The 20,110-nt window shown below is 42.2% G+C and overlaps 1 protein-coding gene across 1 annotated transcript in view; it reads right to left on the reverse strand.

Annotated features, from left to right (window-relative positions):
- Positions 1-19,015, reverse strand: part of LOC149775694 (solute carrier family 28 member 3-like) — a 45,687-nt gene extending 26,672 nt beyond the window's left edge. Inside the window, exon 1 of the mRNA XM_089944282.1 lies at positions 18,811-19,015. The gene's annotated coding sequence lies outside the window, so the exon portion shown is untranslated. The remainder of the gene's footprint in view (positions 1-18,810) is intronic.
- Between the last annotated feature and the right edge of the window lie 1,095 nt (positions 19,016-20,110).

A 20,110-nucleotide genomic window follows, 5' to 3' on the forward strand; every position in this document is an offset into this window, starting at 1 on the left:
AGTCCACTCCGCTAAACAAGGAATGCATGAAATTGTTGACGGGAGCTATTACCTCATCGCCATCTAGGGTCGAATTGTCCTCATCGACAACTTTGACTTTCAAGTACAAGTAACTGCTATTCAGATCGATGTAATCTTCGGGCTGTCCTTTGATTTCAAACTCGATGGGAGCTGAGGCTGTCAATGAGGAGACGGGGTGAAATTCCACCCATTGGGATTCTTGCATGGTCATCATGGTGGGGGGCATGGCAAACAGATCCAGTTCCGTCTTGGAACAAGCGCAAGATTCTCGGTGCATCATTTTTTTTCTGTGTTTCAATAATCGAAAACGTCTAAGACTCGAACGGTTCTTTTTTTCTTCGCCTTTCTAGCTTGAAGTCTGGTGAAAGGGTGTTTTCTTCGTCGTCTCTTTCTGCCTTGTCCTTGCTGAATGCCTGACTCGGTAGTGTGCAGGGCATTTATAGGTGTGTCTCGTCGACCCAAAATGTCTTTGCCCGTTTGCAGCAAGACATTATTGCCTTCTCTCATGAAGGTTTCTTTAGGGTTTTGTTTGTCGATGATGACATTTTGGAGAAATTCTTTGCCTTGCGTCAGTGCCGCATCTTTCAAGGCGTGCAATCCGCGTGTCACCATCGGTTTCAACACCGGGGCCACCGAACGAAAGGCCGATTTCAGCATGTCTCCTAAACCGTGTCCTCGCTGTCGAGCAACCCCTCGGTACACTGGATACATGATTTACTTACGAGTCGTGAGAGAACCGTTTTCGAAAATGGAGTTTCACCGTGACTTTTCCTTTGGTGAATGGAATATTTTGTCCCAAATCTCCTTTTATAGTAATGTTGACCGTATCCAAATACGACTTGCTGACAGGCAAATAGTGAGGATGGTCAAAATTCGCGGTGGACGTGGTAAGTGTTTCCACCTTCCTCGTCAGCGTTCGTGGCAGAATCCACTTTGAAAGGAATGACACGCAGTAACGGCACAGAGGTGTGTCCCACCACGTTGTACTCCACCACATCGGAATACACGAACATCAAATTCAGTCCTTGATTCAGTTCTACTGGGGTACGAAAGAACTTGCTAAAAGACTCGTTGTCGTAAATGATTGCTAGCTCAACTTTTTGCTCAAATTTCTTTCTCATCTCCATGTCTCCGCCCAACATGTCAAACAATTCAGGACAAAATAAGAAAGACATCATTTTACGCCCCTCAGGAAATTTCATTAGGAAGCGACGAGCTGTTTTGTGGTACTCCAGGGTGACGACACCTTTTTTGACTTCCTCCAAAGCTTTCAGAAACACGCCATTAAACCTGGTGGCTATGGTACTGACCAATTGTTGACCACTAAAATAATAGCCTGGGGGAATGAACAAGTGATAGGTGGTGTACTTTTGATTTTTTGTGCCAAGGGTTTTCTTGTCATATTTGCCATGGCTATCCAACCACTGTTGCAATTGTTCGTCATAAACTACCACATCAAATTTATTTTGATTGGGAAGGACATTGAGGACTTGGGTCGGGTGAATCATTTCTACTAAAGCCACTTCCCAATGGGCTTCGTGATCTAAGGGGATGGCCTGAGGTAATTTGGCCGTGTAACAGCACAACGTGTTGTGGGGAAACACCTCCATGGAACTGTCACTGGGTAAGGTTAAGTAAAATTGGTTGTCGTGACTCATAATTCCAGAGTTCTGTGGCTGTCCGAGGGGTTACTGGACGTCAGAGGCGTGTCTCCGCCCAAAATGGGGTTCTGATTGTGGTTGGAGTGGTGACTGCCACTGGCACTGGACACAAGGTTCCCGGGGTTCCCGTTCGAGGAGAATTTCAGGGAGGGATTGGGAAGCAGGTAACCGATGCAACTGCTCAATAAAATGGTCCACAATTGTTTGTCTCCTTGTTGCAAACTCAAATTGGCGATGGCTGCCCCGATGACACAATACACCACGAAGATTTGGCAGAAAAAGACGATTTGCGTTTTAGGCACACGTTCTCCGCACCACATCCACAAGGGTTGTTTTTGTAAATCTTGCACAGAAGAACTAGGTGAAGGAGGAGTGGTCGACGTAGCTGCGTCTGCTGTGTGAAAGGGCATGCTGGTCACTTCTTTTTATAGTCGATGACTTGCGAAGCGTCGATCCAAGAATCGAAACTGGGTGGATATCCTTTCCAACGTACTTTGACTTCTTTGACACGTCGTTTGCCCACTTTACGGGTGCTGCGTTCGAGAATGCTTTCGATGTCGTACACGTCGTCTTCTTTTTTGGTGACACGTTGTAACTCGGGCAAATAAAACGTTCCTTTGAGCACTTCTCCGTTCATGTCTTCCAATTTATAGACGGCAGGATGACGGCCATGCACTCGTCCAGTGACGCGAAACAATTCGGTCGTCCAGTTAGGTAAGTAACCTTTGTCGAAAGTGCGTTTGGTTTTGCCAATGCGCACCCAATCTCCTACGGCCAACTCTCCACTTTTCTTGGGGACAGCCCTCGTCGGGGACGTACCGAACAGACGCTTAAACACCAACACTTCGTTGTCGGGAGTCACGTCTTGCGGGGCACGTCCGATGCTTCGATGGTAAGATTGGTTGTACGCTTGCACCAGGTGCGGCAAGATGTCGATGTACTTCAGAGTGTGATGATGCGTAAAATATTTCCACATGCGTTCTTTCAAAGTGCGTTGAAAACGTTCCACGATGCTGGCTTTGGTTTCGGGATTCTCGGTGGTAAAAAAATGAATGTCACGTTTCTTTAATTCTTTTTGGAAAGTTTGGTTCAGAAATTCGGTGCCTTTGTCCGTTTGCCATCGAAGAGGGTGACGACCGCTTTGTTTCAACACCCGTTGCAGGGCTCGCACTAACTCGCTGCTCGATTTGGAAGTCAAGGGCACGACCCAGGCAAATTTGGAAAAGACGTCGATGACACAAAACAAATATTTGTAGCCACGATTGTAGCTGGCCAAATGAGAGACATCGGCTAAATCGGCTTGCCATTGATGATCGATGCCTTCCACTCGGGTGCGCCTTCTGGCAAACTTGCGTCGAATGGGTTTGTGTAAAGTGTAGGTAGGTTGTTCTTGTAACCATCGTTGCACTTGAGGTAAACGGAGACTTTTCAGTCGAGTTTTAGCAGCACGATACAATTTTTGAACTCCTGCGTAACCTGCAGGATGGGAGGGATCGTAGTAAATGCTGGCTAAGACTTTTTCCATTTTTTGTGTGTTAATAAGTCACCCACTCTTCGGTGATGCTACTTTGGGTGGGACGGAAGGGTGGTTTAGAAACGGATTTACGTGTCCGATGGGCTACGGGAGTAGAAGTCGAAGGTAGTGGTGGTGGAGGTGGCAATGGAATGGCTTTGGTTTTCTTTTCTTTTTTCACTTCTGGTTTCCCTTCTTTCTTTTTCACTTCTGTCGAAGGAGGCGTGGACATCATCTTTTTAACCCAAGCTTTCATTTCTTCTCGTTGGGGTGTGGGGGACGGGGTCAACAAGGATGCTGCAATCTTACTCGAAATTGGAGCTGCTGACGGTGTTTGAAACACTTCTCGCATCTCTTCTTCCTCAGGCCTTCGTGGGGTAGCATTTCTGGTGACCCCTGGGGATGGTAGTAGTGGTGGTGGTGGTAATGATGATGGTGCTGGACTTTTCATCAAGGTCTTAAAATCTTTCAGAGTGGGTAAAGCTGTTTCGTCTAAAGCTTTCTGGTGAAAGAGTTGCAGTCGTTGCAAGAGTTGACCGTACTTTTGCGATTTTTCTGTTTCGGACAAATCTTGGCGATCCATCAAGGACTGCAATTCGTGTTGTAACTGGGACATCTCGCTCAAATTGGGATTGGGAGGTAAATACGGGGTACGTTGTTCTTGCCACCGATGGTATTCCATCCGTCGTTTGTAAGGCACTAAAGCTAGTTTTCGTCCTTCCATGGGGTTGTCAGCGGTCGATTCTGAGATCTTGGGACTTCCGAGGGCCTTTTTATCTTGCTCCCACCAGTCCTCCCAACATGGTTCCCAAGACTCCTTTCAGTATGGGGCCTAACAAGAGATGTAAAATACCTCCACGTTGCACTAACATCTTCTTCTTTTGACGAATGGGAATTTTCTTTTGAACCATTTTCCGAAGAACGTGACGATGTTCGCCTAAGCATTGTTTCTGGTGTTTGGACAAAGGGATTGTGCCTTTCAAAACGTTCAAACAACATTCGCACACAGTATCGATGACCTCTTTGGAGGCCGTTTGAATGAGTTTTTTTCGTAGGGGTGGAGAAGCTTTGGACAGGACAGATAACATGTCCCCATGTTTGGCTAAACGTGGTGGCAGTCCTTTCCTTTTCTTTCCTTGGGGTTTTCTGGAGGGTGACATCTTTGAGTCTTCAGGAGCACCAAAAAACACTGATACCCTACTTGGTCACAGGCCTTTTTTATACTGGAACGCGTCGCCACTGATTGTCTTTACGTCGTATCAGTTTGAGGACATGCATGACACGTCGTGCAGGGGTACGTAACGGACTAAATTGAGCCAGTTCTTGTTTGGACAAATCCAGTAAACTTTGTAATATGCCCGATCTTTCATGGACTTTGATTTTGGGAGAAGGTACTTTGTGAGCAGCAGCCACTGCCACTAAATTGGAGGGTCCTGCCACTGGGGAAGTTCTTTTTGGGGTCATCAACGGAGAAGTTCTTGGTGTGATCAACGTCTCCAAGTACTCTTCAGTTCCTGGTGTCATCAACGGAGAAGTGGACAAACGTGAGGGTGCCGGAGACGCAGTCACCGCTGTGGCAGGTCGTGGTTTACGAGTGTAAGGTTGCGTCCTAGCCAAAGTGCCTCTCTTGCGACTAGTTTTCTTCTGTGGACTTTTCTTTTTCTGGGGACTTTTTTTCTGTTTCTTTTTCTGGGGGCTTCTTTTCTTTTTCCGGGGTGGTGTCTGGTAAGAGGAGGGTCCTGCCACTGGAGAAGATCTCCTTGGGGACCTGGTCTTTTTCTTTTTCTTCTTGGGGCTTCGTTGGACTTTTTTCTTGGGGATAACTTTGGGGGTATTAGGATCCCATCTTAAGAGTGAGCGAATGATGACCCCTCCTAGAGTACCGCTCCCTCCAGGTTTCAAAATGATTTGTTTTTTGGTTTGAGTGTCGATGCGGGGATCGGCCAGTTGGACCAAAGCTACTTTGTTTCGATCGAAAAAGCGTTTGGTTTGATGAGGAATCTGAATGATTCCTTGGAGTATTTGACGTGCCGTCACCGTGAACCATCGTAAGACTTCTTTGAGACTAGCTTCTAAGACACGGGCTCGTATTTGTGGATTTTTTTCTCGACTGATGCCATACAAAGCACGAATCAATTTGACGGGAAGATGCGACTGAAGGGACGTCATGTTCACACTGTGTGAGACAGACGAAAAAGGGTCTGAGGTTTTTATAGATTTTTATGGGGAGTGAAATGAAGTCGAGGACGGAGACGTGTAGAGGACAGGCCCTCCGTCTTGGCACCAGTGGTGAAACAAGTGGGTACGAAATCGCAAATCCTCGGGGCTTGTTGGTTTCAAATCGACGAGTAAATAGGCGTGTGGCGTTTGAGTGGCATCGTCGTACGCCTGAGTCAGCCAAGGCGTTCCTAACTGTTTGGCTAAGACTTGCACTTGCGATTTATCTCGAGGGCTTTTAAACAAGACCACGTAATGCGCATTGAGACAGATGGTGCGATGGACTTTACTTTGTTGAAACAAATTTTGGGTGATGTAAACGACACTGGCATTACGGTGATGCCCTTTGCGCGTGAACCACAGTTTAATTTCTTCTTCGTCTTCTCCTAACATGTCGTCGAAAATGACCAAATGGGTTTGACGGGAGTCAGAGACGATGCCGTCGTCTTCTTTAGGAATGCCTTCCACAAACAAGATGGAATCGCCTTGACTTTCTCGCAAGAGGTTGTACGCCGATTGCCACTCTTTGTAACACCACACGATCCGTTGAGGTGGCCGATCGATCAAATGATGTTTATGTTCGATCAAACGTTTGACGAATTCGGTTTTGCCTGAACCGCTAGGTCCAGCAATGAGCATGTTAAAGGGATGGCGAAGATACAAAGCCTCCCAACTGGCACGATCTAAGTGTTCGTCGACGACTTTGACAGTAGAGGAATAGGGAGCAGAGACAGCAGAGGTAGCCAATGTGTGAGAAATGTCACTTGTGACACGAAAACAAACAAGACAAGAGTTTATATACTTTTTTCAGAACACGTTTATTGAATGTTTTTTTTTTTCAAACATGAATACGAAAGACAAAAATACATAAAAGCCAAAGGCTTAAGTACAAGGATAAAAGGCACATGATAACCATGAACGTGGAATAAAAACAAGTGTCTGTACAACCACATTTTTTGGGTAATGTTCTAACCAGTTCAACAGGGGATAAAGTTACACAAGTGTCCTCCCGAAAGGGTCTTTCAGGCCTGTCCACGACAGTCCTGTCCTGGGTGACGGGTTCTTCTGGCACCGTCACTAACACGGGTTGAAAAGTAACTTTTTTCCTTGAACAACTCTCGTGCATACTGGGCCACTTCTTGGGTCCAAGCCTCAAAACCCCATTCTTTCCAGGCACGGACATCTGTCCAATGAGGATGTAAGTCGCAAGCTACACACACATCGTCATACACGTCTTGGGTAGCTAAAAGTTGACGAATCTTTTTTTCCTGTTGAGGTCGAGAAGTATCCAGATGAAAACGCAAGGCTTTGAGCAAAAGGAGTTTTTCGTGACCATTTAAGGCCATTGAGGTGGTAAGTACTGATCGTAAAGAGTCCACAAAGAATCGGCTGGTAAACGAAATCCCAGAAAACAAGTCACTAAGACACACACCACTTGTCGTCCCAAATTGAATGGATACAGTTCTTGTAATAATTGATGGTAATGATCCACGGTTTGAATATGGTCATTGAGTACCTTCCACGGAATCTGTTCAATGATATGTGACATAATCCGTGGCATGGCAACTTGATTTTATAGTGTCTTTGTTTCGGAAGCAATAAAGGTAATTTCTAACCAAACATGTTCGTTCTCCAGTAGGGAATTTAAATGTTACATACTGTAACTGAAACGTCAGAGTTTGTCTAGATGTTTCGTCTTTTTCTAAGCAGATTCCATGTAACAAATGTTGGTAATCCTTTAACTCGTTTTCCTCAATACGTTGCAGTAAGGGAATCTCGAAGTAACCAAAATTACGAACGTCTGGTCCATCATCATTCACAAACTGAAAGTGTTCAACAAGGTCTGACCACTGAAAAAATTTCTGACGAATCAGTCCTCTTATACCATTCAGGTACCAGTGGTTAAAGATCTGGTGACGTAACGGATGCAATTGTTCTTTACGTTTCACTTGTATTTTTACCAGCTCTCGGTAAATCCTTTCTCTCAACTCCTCAGGCAAGCCCAAAATGTACTCTTGTAAAGTATCCATAGTTATATACACTGTTTTTGGAATCGTTGGGTGGTGACCAATAGCCTCGTTTAACTTTGTGCCTAATGTAATATCCACTCATAATCAGTCTTCTTGTACTTTGGAACAGAGCATAATTTAAAAACGGATGAATCACTTTGAGTTTGCGTTTCACTTGTATTTTGATCAGTTCTCGGTAAATGCGTTCTCTCAACTCCACAGGCAAAGCACGAATGTTCTCTTGTAAAGTATTCATGAATATGTCAGTCCGTACAATTCACAAAAGTAATCCACATAGTGAGTAATTTCTGACCACTGCCATTCAGGGTAACGTCCAAGAATGTCACTGAACTCTTTTGATGTAAACGGTCTAAAACGATATAATAGGATGAATGCACCCTTGACCCAAAGAAATCTAACACACTGGTTGACCTTTTTCACTTTCCTCTTATGAATTTCTCGACACAAAAGTTCTACAGTGACCCATTGAGATTTCACTCTGGCAAACCCCTGCCAAACTTCCTTGTAAATCTTCTCTTGCAGTTCTTTAGGTAATGATTCAATATCGTTTTTGAAATGAAGTTTAAATACTGGTCTCGGTGATGTCCAACATTTGACTCCTAGCCAATCTGGTTTCTTCTTCGTCAACGACATGGTAAATTACTTCAATGTTTCGGTCCCACTAAGGGTAAGTAATGACAATTCGGTGACCATCGAGCATGTTCAACGTAGGACGAATCTTGCGGTTCCCAGTGGTGAAGTGACACACCGCAACTGAAGCACTTGACTTTATCTCCTTCGCCCAAAAAGAAAAATCCGGCTCTGGCTAATTCTTCGGGGGTCGGTCCTCCAAGATACTTAGGCCATTTTCCTTTGAACGATTGAAGACGATTTTCAAAGTCGCAGTATTCCGACAAACGCACAGGAAACGAATATTCGTCTTTCACAGGTTCGTTTCGATGAGGGCTGGGTGACATGAACAGGAGTTTGCACAGGGCTGGATGACATCCGTAGGGGGGTAGACGTGAAGGTGAACATTCCCCTTTAAAACGAAACCCAGTAAAATGTCCAAGAGGACGAGCGGCATCGCTTTCGCATCCCTCAGGTTTGACACGCACAGCATCACTTTCCATGACAGGGGTAGTGAGAACAAAGTTCCCATGATGCTTTACGCCATCGCTCAGGTCACAAGGTACAGCATCGTACCCATCGCAAGGCTCACAATCGCATTCCACTTCCGAAGTCTCACACTTGAATTGTGCCTTTCTAAACAACTTGTTTCGTGTTTCTCTGAAAGTATTCATCTTGTTCGCTCGGTCTTGGTAGTCACAATGAACTATCGATCTTGCCTAGGGTTCCTTTTTATATACAGACCAATACCGACGTGTCCATAGGGTAAGGTGAAATGATTGGGAAGTCTGGTACACGATTTGATAGACTTTTTCCAAGGGCCGACTGACGATGTGGTGAGTGGGTAAACTTACAATCTTGTTCGGTTGATAGGTGGTCACTTTAAAGTTTCCATCCTCTCCCGATTGCAAGGCTTCTTTCAATACCCCAAAGTTGACCACTCGACTGGTACGATAATTCAGAGTCAGTCCTTTCACTTTGCACGTCGTGTGCACTTCTCCTTGTTTGTCCCGGTATTTGTAGCCGTAATTTTTGGGACCGCCACTGACGAAACTTAGAATCTTGTCGTCGGGATGCTCGTCTGTCCAGGCTCCTAAACGGTCTCCTTCGATGTCAGGGTGATGTTGAATCGAGTGATGGATGTAAATGCAACTGTCCGTGTCAAAGTACAGGACGCGTTCCCCTAACAGTTCTAAAGCTTCGTACAATTTTAAGCGAGCATGGGCTGTCACGTAAGCCGCAATGATGACATTTCCAAAAGGGTCGTCTTGTACAAAGTTCAGATCTTCTTCGTAATTGACCAAGATCAAATCCTCTCGAACGACGTCCACGTGTTTCATGTATTTGGTTTTGTCGTGAATCATCTGGAAGTAGCGGGAAGGTTCTGTCAAATATTCCGTCTTGGGTAAACACGGTCGTTGTGCCATTTTACCCCACAAGCAATTTAACATCACTTTGGCAAACGATCGCCTGCCTTCGTTTTTCTCGATGTGGTCTAAAGTGATGCCTTCTTGTTCCCGGTATTTCTCTTTGAATTTTATTTGGTCTTCGGGAGTGTGACACCAGGAAGGATAGCCGCTGGCTTCTTGCTTCAGTTTCAAAAATGCATCCACGTAGTCAGCGAAAATGCCTTTCTGAATAGGGTCACCCTTGTGGTATTGTTGTGTCTTGGGAAAGTGGCAAATTTCGTACACTTCTAACAGTTGGTATCCCATGTCCAGAGCTTTGAACAATTCTACGCTGACCCAGGTTCCCGTCAAGGCACGTTCTTCCTGGGTGTGCTGACAAGGTTGGTCTTGGTTGCACGTTTCGGCACAAGTACGGCACAAGGGAAACATCAGTTTGCCTTGACAATGATGAGGTAAGACGGGATGGTATAGGTTCGTGGGAGGTAAAACTTTGCACTTGATCAAGCCTTCGTATTGTCAAATGTTTTTCAGGTGGATGTGTTCCGTCAGCAATTGCGGGTGCCCTACAGGAAAGCGACAATATTTGCACACGTAGGGATACAGCGAACACACGTCCAAGTATTTGATTTCTTCTCCTTTCTCTTCGTCGGCTTGGTACAGCAAACAGGTGGCATTGGTCCTTCCTCCGTACAAACTATCCCTCGGGTTCAGCGGGTCCATGAACTGGTAACTTTCCACGAGGCGTTTAAACTCGGGATCGGTTTTCATACGGTGATCGTACTCGTGTTCCCACATTTCCACCACTTGGTATCCTTGCTGTTCCAACTTTAGGTGTCGCTGACAAGTGTCCTGGTACAGGTCTTCCATGGTCCGTTGCAAAAACTGATTTCTAGTGCCACGGTCAGGGTAACAGACGGGACATCCGTGAAATAAGCAACCGTTAAATTCGTACACGATCTTGGGGTTTTCTAAGTCCCAGCCATCGACTGAATACGTTCCGATGGTCTTTTCGCCCCCTCCGTTGCGGGCATGCTGAATCCACTTGTCTTCCTTGTCGCACAAGTAATGTAACCAACGTAGGGCTTTGACCGAGTATTGACGCTTGACAAAGTGGGTAGTTTGAGGGCTAATGACAGCCACGGTGTTTTCAGGCATGAATCGTTGTCGGTACACTAAGGAACACGCTTTGGCAATGGTGCAAGCTTCTTTCAAAGGATCGACCCCTCCGTGTTCCATGAACAGTTCTCGAAATTTTCCACAGCAACGCCGTAAAATGTCCTCGTCGGAACGACAATACTTTAGCATTTCTTCCTGAAAATCGAAAGGGTCCGAGGCGTGAGCCTGGTACCAAGCGTAGAAAGCTTCTCGTTGTTCGGTACGCATGTTGTCGGGGTCGTAATAGTGAGCCTCAGGTAAATGGGGTAGAACGGCATGTTGATTGGCTTCCGTATTGAAAAAGTGTGGAAAATAACCTTTAGCCATTTCTGTCATTCCAAACGTTTTAGGCATTCGACTCAAAGGCATGGCCAAGTAACTCATCGAATCCTTAAACTGCACTTGTCCCACTTGCATGAAAATGATTTTGGCTCCGTTCAAAGTGACTTTAGGACGTTCGGTGCCATGTTTTGTATAGTAGCTCAAAAGAAACTGTCCATCGTATCCGGAGAAATTGTGAGCCATCACCGTGGCATGACGATGACAATCTCCGTAACGTTCGACGTCCTCTTGGCTCCACGTCTTGTCGATGGGGTCTAAAACCCATTGGGCAAAATCGGCTAACGTGTTCGGTCCCCGAAAGATTTTTTCACGCCCTCCAGGAATTTTGCTGCAGTGAGGGCAATAACTGAAGATAGGTTCTTGAATGCACTTCTCGCACGCTCGATGAGCCACGCAGAAATTAGGAATGTGAATGCCGGTCTCTTGCATGCATTCGAAATCGAAAAAGATGAAATTGCCTTTCTTCTTGTGACCGTCCTCTTTCTCTGGTGGGGGTTGGTATTTTTGCACGTAGCATTGGTGTTCCAAGTCCACGATGTGGTGACAAATGTGACATTTTTTCTTTCCTGAACATACGTGTGCCTTGGCATTATTGGTAAGTATGCCTTGTCCACACGTAGGGCACAATCTCAGGAGTTGACAAGCACATTTCTTCTGTGAACCTTGAGTTTTCAAATGCTGTTGGTAACAGGTAGGGCTGACAAACGTGCGCAGACAAGTTGAACAAGGCACTGGTTCTTCGCTCAGACAGGGTGGAGAGGCCAAACATCCTGAGCATTTCCATCCACAATGTTTGTGTTGCTCTCGATTATTATAACCATAGTCACATTTCTCACAGTAATATCTGTATCCCAGGAATCCGGTGATGCTGGTAATGGTATCGAAATGTTCATCGTGATGATAGACATGAATGTATTTTCCGTCCTTAAAATGTTGGCCTCGAAACAACAGAGGCCCGCGCATTTCTTGAGGGTGCACTTTCAAGGTGTAGCGTGGATCTAGGGCATCTTGCAATTTTTGCATCTCAGGAATGCCACAGGGTGTGTCTTTGGACAGGCCAGCTTGTTGCAACAGGAGTTCTGCTTCGTTTCGTTGTTTGGTTCGGTTCGATTTTCGAATGTTCTCCCAGGTTCTTTTCCATTCTACCGTGTCGTTCTTGTTGGCATAGGTTCGTCCCACCACGATGGCACGGGCTAAACACATCTAGTCTTGAGGGTTGTTAATTCGGACGAGACTTGTTTTGGTGTTGCGAAGGTCGTCCACCAATAACATCTTTTTGCGTCCTGTCCCTTGAGGAAGAGATACGCGGGCCATTTTCAGTGTGGCTTTACCATCGATGATGTCAAACTGGTCATTAGATTGTTGTACGTGTTGAATCTTGTCCATGACTTTGGAAGGGGTTAGTTCTGCGGGTCTGCTAAACTCGATCCAAACAGGGAATTTCAAACCGTCGTGATCTATGGATAGTGTCAAGCGATCGTCTTCTTTGGGTTGACATTGTCGCTTGAGTGCGGTGAGCAAAGAATCCCACATCTCGGTGATAAACCCTTCTGCTTTCTCCAATGGTACGTCGGCCTTGAAATCTTTAAACTTCACCGTGTAGGTGTAAGCCGTGGTTCTAAATTTTCTAGAGGAGCGCTTTTCCGTCTCTCGAATGGAATAGTATTTTTCAGGGTTGACTAAGGTTGGCGAACTTGGTTTAGAGGTTTCAAATTCTGGTTCACTCATGTCCTCTTCAAAATCACTGGCATGAATTTGTGCCAAGATTTTAGCTCTGGTACGAGGCGATAGATCACGTTTCTGCCTCTTACTTTCTTCTTCTTCTTCTTCTTCTTTCTTCTCGAATGAATAGGATCGTTTCATCTTGAGTGCAAAACGTCAAATGACTCAAGTGTAAACACCATAAACTAATTTATAGTCATGGCAGACCAAAGTATATAAAAGGGTGCGTGTCTTGTCCTTTCACTATTCATTTCACTCTCAAGCCAAGCACAACGATGGAAGACACTAACCAAATCGAACGTTTCGTCAGAGCTTTGCGAGGGGTCATTAGAAAATTCTCTTCAGACCAGCCGACGGACTATTCTCCTTCCTTTCGAGATAAAAGTCAAGATACTTATTATATCTGTCAGAAGAAAGGGCATTGGTCTTCAGAGTGTCCAGACCGTCAAAAAAGAACAAAAACAGGGGCTAAAAAAGACAAAAGTCAAGATACCTGTTATTATTGTAAAGAAAAAGGACATTGGTCTCCAGATTGCCCCAAAAAGAAACAAGAGGAGTCAGAAGAAAAGGATTCTTCAGAAGAAGAGAGGGATTCTTCGGGAGAAGAGAGGGATTCTTCAGAGGAAGAAGAGGAAGAAAGAAGACAATTCTACTTACAAGAGGCAAAGAAACAGGAGAAGAAAAGAAGAAGGGAAGAAAATGAGGAAAAGACGGTGAAGAAATTCAAAAAACAGAGAGACTAAATAAGGAGATAGAAGAAGTTAATGAACTTTTTATTAAAGTGTTGTGTTGTGAATTGTGAATTGGATTGTAAACAATGGATAAAAGAATAAATTAATGATATAAGGTAAGTGTCTTTGAGTTTTGATTTTAAAATAAGAACGTAAACTCATGCACTCATACACAGAAACGTACTATAAGGGTAAAATGGGTGGGTTTATTTTTTTTTTGAGTTATTGGCAATTGAAATTATATTTCTTTTCGAGAAATGTGGGTGGCCCTGAAAAGGGCCTTTTTTTCTTTATGGTGTAGGGGTGAGTTTAAGCAATCAACTTTAACTGCCTTAAGCCTTTGCCACGGCCAAGGCCTACTTCTGGACTGCGTAATGTTGATGATGATGATTGGGTTGAAATCACTAAGGGTGGTACGGTAGGCTTAGTCACAGGGTTGACGTGTTTAGCTCGGGAAGGTCGTATTCTCTTCGGTCGTAATAAAGAAGTCTGATACATTTGTTTCAGACTTCTTAACTCCGCTAAAATGTCCAACAGTACCGTGACCGTTTGATTTTCACCCTCTTGTTTCTTTGCTGCTACTTCTTCTTGCTGTTGTTTTTTTTTTCTTAGCTCTTCTTCTTGCTGCTGTTGCTGTAGGAGAAAAGCTTGTTCCGCTTCCTTTTGTCGTTGTATAAATTTCTCCAATTCTTCTTTCTGTCTCTGTCTAAAATTCTCCACTTGCGGTAATGAAGAAGGTAACGCTGGTTCCGGAACAAATTCTTGCGAGGAGAGAAAATCCACAAAATCCCAATTCACCTCTTCTGAAAGTAAGTCCGGGTTCCCTTGGGCAGTCTCCCCTGTTGGTGCACCCCAATGGATCGTTTTCTGAATTTCCGTCATGTTGAATCACTGTCGCATAGATTGACTGCACACAAGCGCTAGCGAATCTATATAGACTACGTGACGTCACAGACTGCTCTCTTCAGATTGGATGCGGGCTGACTGAATTTTGTAACGCGTGTTCGGATTGGTGAATGAACTCAATCCGTTTCAATCCTACCTCTACCTATAAATAAGCGCAGTTCACTGCATTGATTCACCTGTTCTCATCGCTTCAAGATGTGGACCGATGTGCAATCTTCTACGCTTGTGTCTTCCATGATGTTCAGGACGGACATACTCATGTATGTCCGATCCAAGTGGACCGTTGTCCACAGGACAAACACCAGCCTGTGGATACGTGGGATCTACGTTGAAAGACAAGGATGCCTGAAAAGAGTGCTAATTTACGGGCCAACAGTGAGACGCAGCCTAAGGACAAGAAGAAGACCAATGCGGTGCCATTTATGTTAATGAATACATTAACATAAACCCAAAGGCCCTTTTCAGGGCCCCCATATTTCTCGAAAAGAGATAGCCTTTCAATTGCCTACCCTTTTTTAAATTTAAATTTAAATTTAAATTTAAATTTAAAAAACTTTTTTTAAAAAAAAAAAAAAAATCCCATATTCAATTCCCCTTGTCCCTAGACAAGCCCAAACTCTATTCCTCATGTTAATTTCCCTTGTCCCTAGACAAGCCCAAACTCTATGTTAAATTCCCATTGTCCCTAGAGTGGCCTACGATTTTTCTCCATGTTAAATTTCCATTGTCCCTAGAGTGGCCCAGGTTTTTTTTAATGCTTTGTCCCATTGTCCCTAGGGTGGCCCACTTCACTACTTATGTATAAGAATCGTTTGGGGTTTAAATTGTACAAAAGGGAAAATTTCTGATTTTGTCTAAATTTAAAACCTTTGAGGTATAGGTCGTCTGATGGATAGACAGAAATGTAACAGATACCTTTGCAATCTGGTTAGTCTGATAGGGTCTGTGCGGGTCCCAAACACAAGAGATATATTCCATTTTTTTCTGATTAAAAACTGATCTGTTGTTACCTTGTTGAAGTTAATCTTTTGTTAGCGTAATGATTCCTCAGAATTTTAAAAATTTGCTATTTGTTTGGGCTAATTATGAAGGACATAACTGTATTTTGTTAAATCATCTATATTACACGGGGTAGATAGCGTTTATCTGTGTGAAAGGACATAAGCCAGTCATTTTTCCATAATGAATCTGTGTGTACGGTTTGTTTTAATTTGAGGTTTCATCTATTGATGAAAAGCACCGATGGGTATAAGTTAAGGAAAAGAACTGGAGCCAAAGTTGTTCCTTGTGATAAGCGCAAAGAGATTGGAATGATGTCTGTGTTTTGCATCCTGTTATGAGGAAATTTTGAAATCCAGTTGAAAATATTTTTGTGAACAATATATTAATTGAGTTTAAAATGTAGATTTTTATGATGTACCTTTTGAACTGCTTTTGCAAAAGTCTATGATTAGACACTAAAACCAATGTCTTTGGCTAATTCATAAATAAATTCTGCTAAGTAAGTTTGGGATGATTTTGCTGCTCCAAAGCTGTGTTGTTTATCATCAGGAATAGAAATGATATTTATGTGATTCATAATGTTTCTACCGATGATATGTTCTAAAAGTTGGTTTGTAATCTTTGTAAGATGGATCGGTTTGTAATCCGTGATCATATTTTTGTCATTATGAAATCCAGTGGCAGATTCCCCCTTAAACAGACAATGCAGCTTGTTAGTATGAATATCGTTTCAGAAGGACCAAATGTTCAAGATCGCTGTTATGTTGATGATCAAATGTGAACCATTTTCCGACAACCGACAACGTATTACAAAAATAATACGATAAAAACCTCATGGATGTCATCTCTGATTCCCCCATGTGATGAACTAAGCTAATAAAATAGGTTGTAATGTGACGATAACTGCATTACGAACGAAGTGGTGGGTAATAGTACGTATTAGATACTCTATTTAAAGTCTCCGTTTTTACAACTCATATCGGCACCATTTGTGTTTATGACCAACTGCATATCGTAAGAACTTGGTCAATGAAGATCCATTGTAAATATATCATCCGTTCAGGTGAAGCAACGATAATCGGATGCTCAAGATGGCCGCCATGACGTTCAGATTGTCATTAATCTCATGGTGCACAACGAAAACTGCAAGCCAACAAGATAACCGATTGAGGAAGAAAAGCTATGACATGATGATCAAGGTGGTGGCCATATTAGGAGGTTAGATCCGTGCCGTTTTTTGTTTAGGGTCAAACACAGATGCCAAGATTTTTATTGCAAATTCTTATAAGCCATATTTTCAAAAATCGTGGCGATAACTAGATTTGTAAGAGTGCAGATAGGGGCCCTGAGTGGCCGAGTGGTCTAAAGCGCTCTCCGTTAAGGATCACTGCTACCTCACCTCTGTCTTCGTAGGTTCGAGTCTCGGATTCGGCCAATGTGGGTATGTGAGAAAGCTTGCCAGTAGCTTCTCGAGGGTCGGTGGTTCTTTCCCGGGTTTTCCAGGGTTCTTCCTCCACCATTAATACTGGCCTCCATGTATAGCCTATCGTGTGCTGAAAAATGGCGTTAAGCCCAATAACAACCATAACAAGAGTACAGACATAACAGCTGTCCGATGGGTTTCATTTTCATATAAGGACCAAAGAGACTTAAGGATGAAGCCTAGATGTGGGGGGGGGAGGTTAATTATGGCGTGACCATAATTATAAAATTCATATAGTTCATGTAGGTGTTCAACACCGATTTTTTCAGTAATTGGTGTCATTGTTTTATAAATTGATTATACATACCTTTAAATGGTAACTATTCACTTTATGTGGTCCTCAGACATCCATATTTCTTTATAAGGTCATTATTTACATGGCCTGAGAAAGTCATACGGCAAAATCATTGCCTAATGTACCTCTTCTGTTTTGGACGAGATCAACCACAAGATGTGATCTGATACAATCCGTATTGAATGTCGCGCGCTGTGATGTCACAATGAAAGCTGTGCCCGTTGATAAACAAATTCATTGTATCCTATATTGCAATGATTAGACTCTACTTGCTGTTTACTTAGCCCAGTTTAGTACCGGGTCACCATTGCAAACGTCCATAGCGATCGATGATTATCGTCTGGGTTTCTTGATTACAGTTCAGTTGCAGAGATTTCATTAATCAACATTGAAAAGACTTAGCTAAACAAAATTAATATTTAATTTAAAACAATATTTTATATTTAAGTCAAGATGAGTTAATGCGCATACATAACCTGAATGAATTTTATTGTGTATCGTTTTGTTTTTTAATTTATATTTTATATTCTCAAAAAGGCACAGGATGTTGATATGACGGAAACATTAAATCTTTTGAAAATCCCAGCATCTGCTTCAGTGTTGAATCATCGTTTACCAATGCATTTACAATTGACAAACATTCCTTAAGGATTTATTATAATAATTACTTATCACGTGACTAACGATCATATTAATTAACTATCACGTGACAAAAATAATATTACAATGATACATACGTGCGATACTAGCTGCACTGGGTTTGGTCAAGCTCACGGAACATTTCAACCCAAAAATGCATAGATATTGTTAAAAGAAATGGAATACACTTGGCCAGACTTTTGAAATCGCCTTGTTGCTATAAATAGAATTTACCCACATGAACAGCCATACTGCTTCAGACACACAGAACAAAGATGGAGTGTCCATATCGTGATGCTTAGGCCTAACTATACCTTGTACTCTGTGAATTATGCTGCTCAACTCATATCAGTGCGTACATAAAGTAATTTCGGGCCGAGAACAGCTTTTCCATTTAGCTCTGTTGACCGAAACTTAGAAACAATTTCATAATGTTTGTCCATAGGGTTTAAGACAACACGTGAGGCTATTTTTACTCACGAGGTCATTGCGCATGGCGTTACATCCACCTAATTCGTAACCTGCCCCATTAATCGTTATCCTTCATTTGCTCAGTATATGTCATCGTTCCCTGTCGATCGCTTATCGTAGACTTGAGTTACTTATGACGTGGCAATTGACAAATAAACAATGAAAATCTGGTAATGTGTCGGCATCTGCTTGACGAACGAAAGCTTTGCAAGAGGGTGAATATATAAAGATATAAAGAATACAAATCATATGGCAAATACAAGTCCTTTCAAGTACACTGGATGCAGCAAGGGATCACGTGTGACAGGGATTGATTAAGATAATGCAATAAACTGACAACGAGCAGCGCAAAACTAGTGTCTGAGTAGCCTGAGCGCTTTCGACTCTTAATGAGTCTTTTTCAAAGGCAAATACAAAACATAAACAAGAAAAACAAATAAAACACAAAAGCCGATTACTGTTCCTTTTAAGTGTATAACACACACACACACACACACACACACACAGACAGATATATATATATATATATATATATATATATATATATATATATATATATATATATATATATATATATATATATATATATATATATATATCTTACCTTGCTATGAAGAACGTGATATGGTTTATATCCAGTGCCTAAATCACACGACTAGAATGATAGTGCACGTTTCTAAGATAGTGCGTGTTTGATTGGCGGTGTACACAACCCACGTTCTTGGACCTATTATTATATCCTTATACTTCATTCATTTGTAAATAAATACTGACTCAAATCACGCGCCACACAGTTATTACATTTCGTGATGTGTATGATAAGTATGTCTTGTGACTTAATCATGTACAATAAGAGTGGCACGTGACAGCTACTTCATTCTCCCAGATTAACCTGGGCCACTTATCCTGTAGCCGAGGGGAACAAAGAATGACCACTGAAAGAGTAGGTGACTGGAAGATAATTGCCCTTATCGCCGATAATGGTTTACCTATTCTTTGTATGTCCAGATAGGAGACCCGATGAAAGACCTAAAAATAAACAAAAGCATAAATGTGTCACCTTGTGAAAAAAATACGCTTTCCACTGTATTCCTTTTGGATAACCGAAACCTGACTTCTCTAATACATGCATATTAATATTGGTGAAGAAACTATATTACTACAATACTAACCCATTAACCGCGCAACAGATCACCTATACTTTAACCTATAAAGGGGAAACTAAAATAACGACAAAACTATACTAACATTTGATGCTAACCCTCACTGTTTTAGGTCAAAAGCGAAAAAAGAAAAAAAAAGTGGCAGGTTTCCGTGTTTTTACGAGAAGATTCGTAGATCCCACATGCTTAATGCTAAATTCTGGTCACCCCAATTTTCGAAACGAATTATTTAGATGGGAATAAGACCGTATAAAATATATATCTTTACATTTGAAAAATAAAGCATAATTCAACGATATATATATATATATATATATATATATATATATATATATATATATATATATATATATATATATATATATATGTATATATATGTATACGTATGTATATGTATGTGTATCTATATGTATATATGTTTATTGACAAATAAATATATATACTTATACACGTGAATACATCTAGACACACATGCGTATGCACACGTATACACGTGCATACATCTATATACACATACGTATACATACGTATACACGTGTATACATATTTATACACATAGATATACATACATATACACGCGCATATATATATATATATATATATATATATATATATATATATATATATATATATATATACACACCGATATACATACATATACACGCGCATGCATATAGATACACACCGATATACATACATATACATGCGCAGACATATAGATACAGATAAAAAATACGTATA

The sequence above is a fragment of the Sinohyriopsis cumingii genome, chromosome 19 (assembly GCF_028554795.1).
Source record: "Sinohyriopsis cumingii isolate HCF-2022 chromosome 19, ASM2855479v2, whole genome shotgun sequence".
Lineage (NCBI taxonomy): Eukaryota > Metazoa > Mollusca > Bivalvia > Unionida > Unionidae > Sinohyriopsis > Sinohyriopsis cumingii.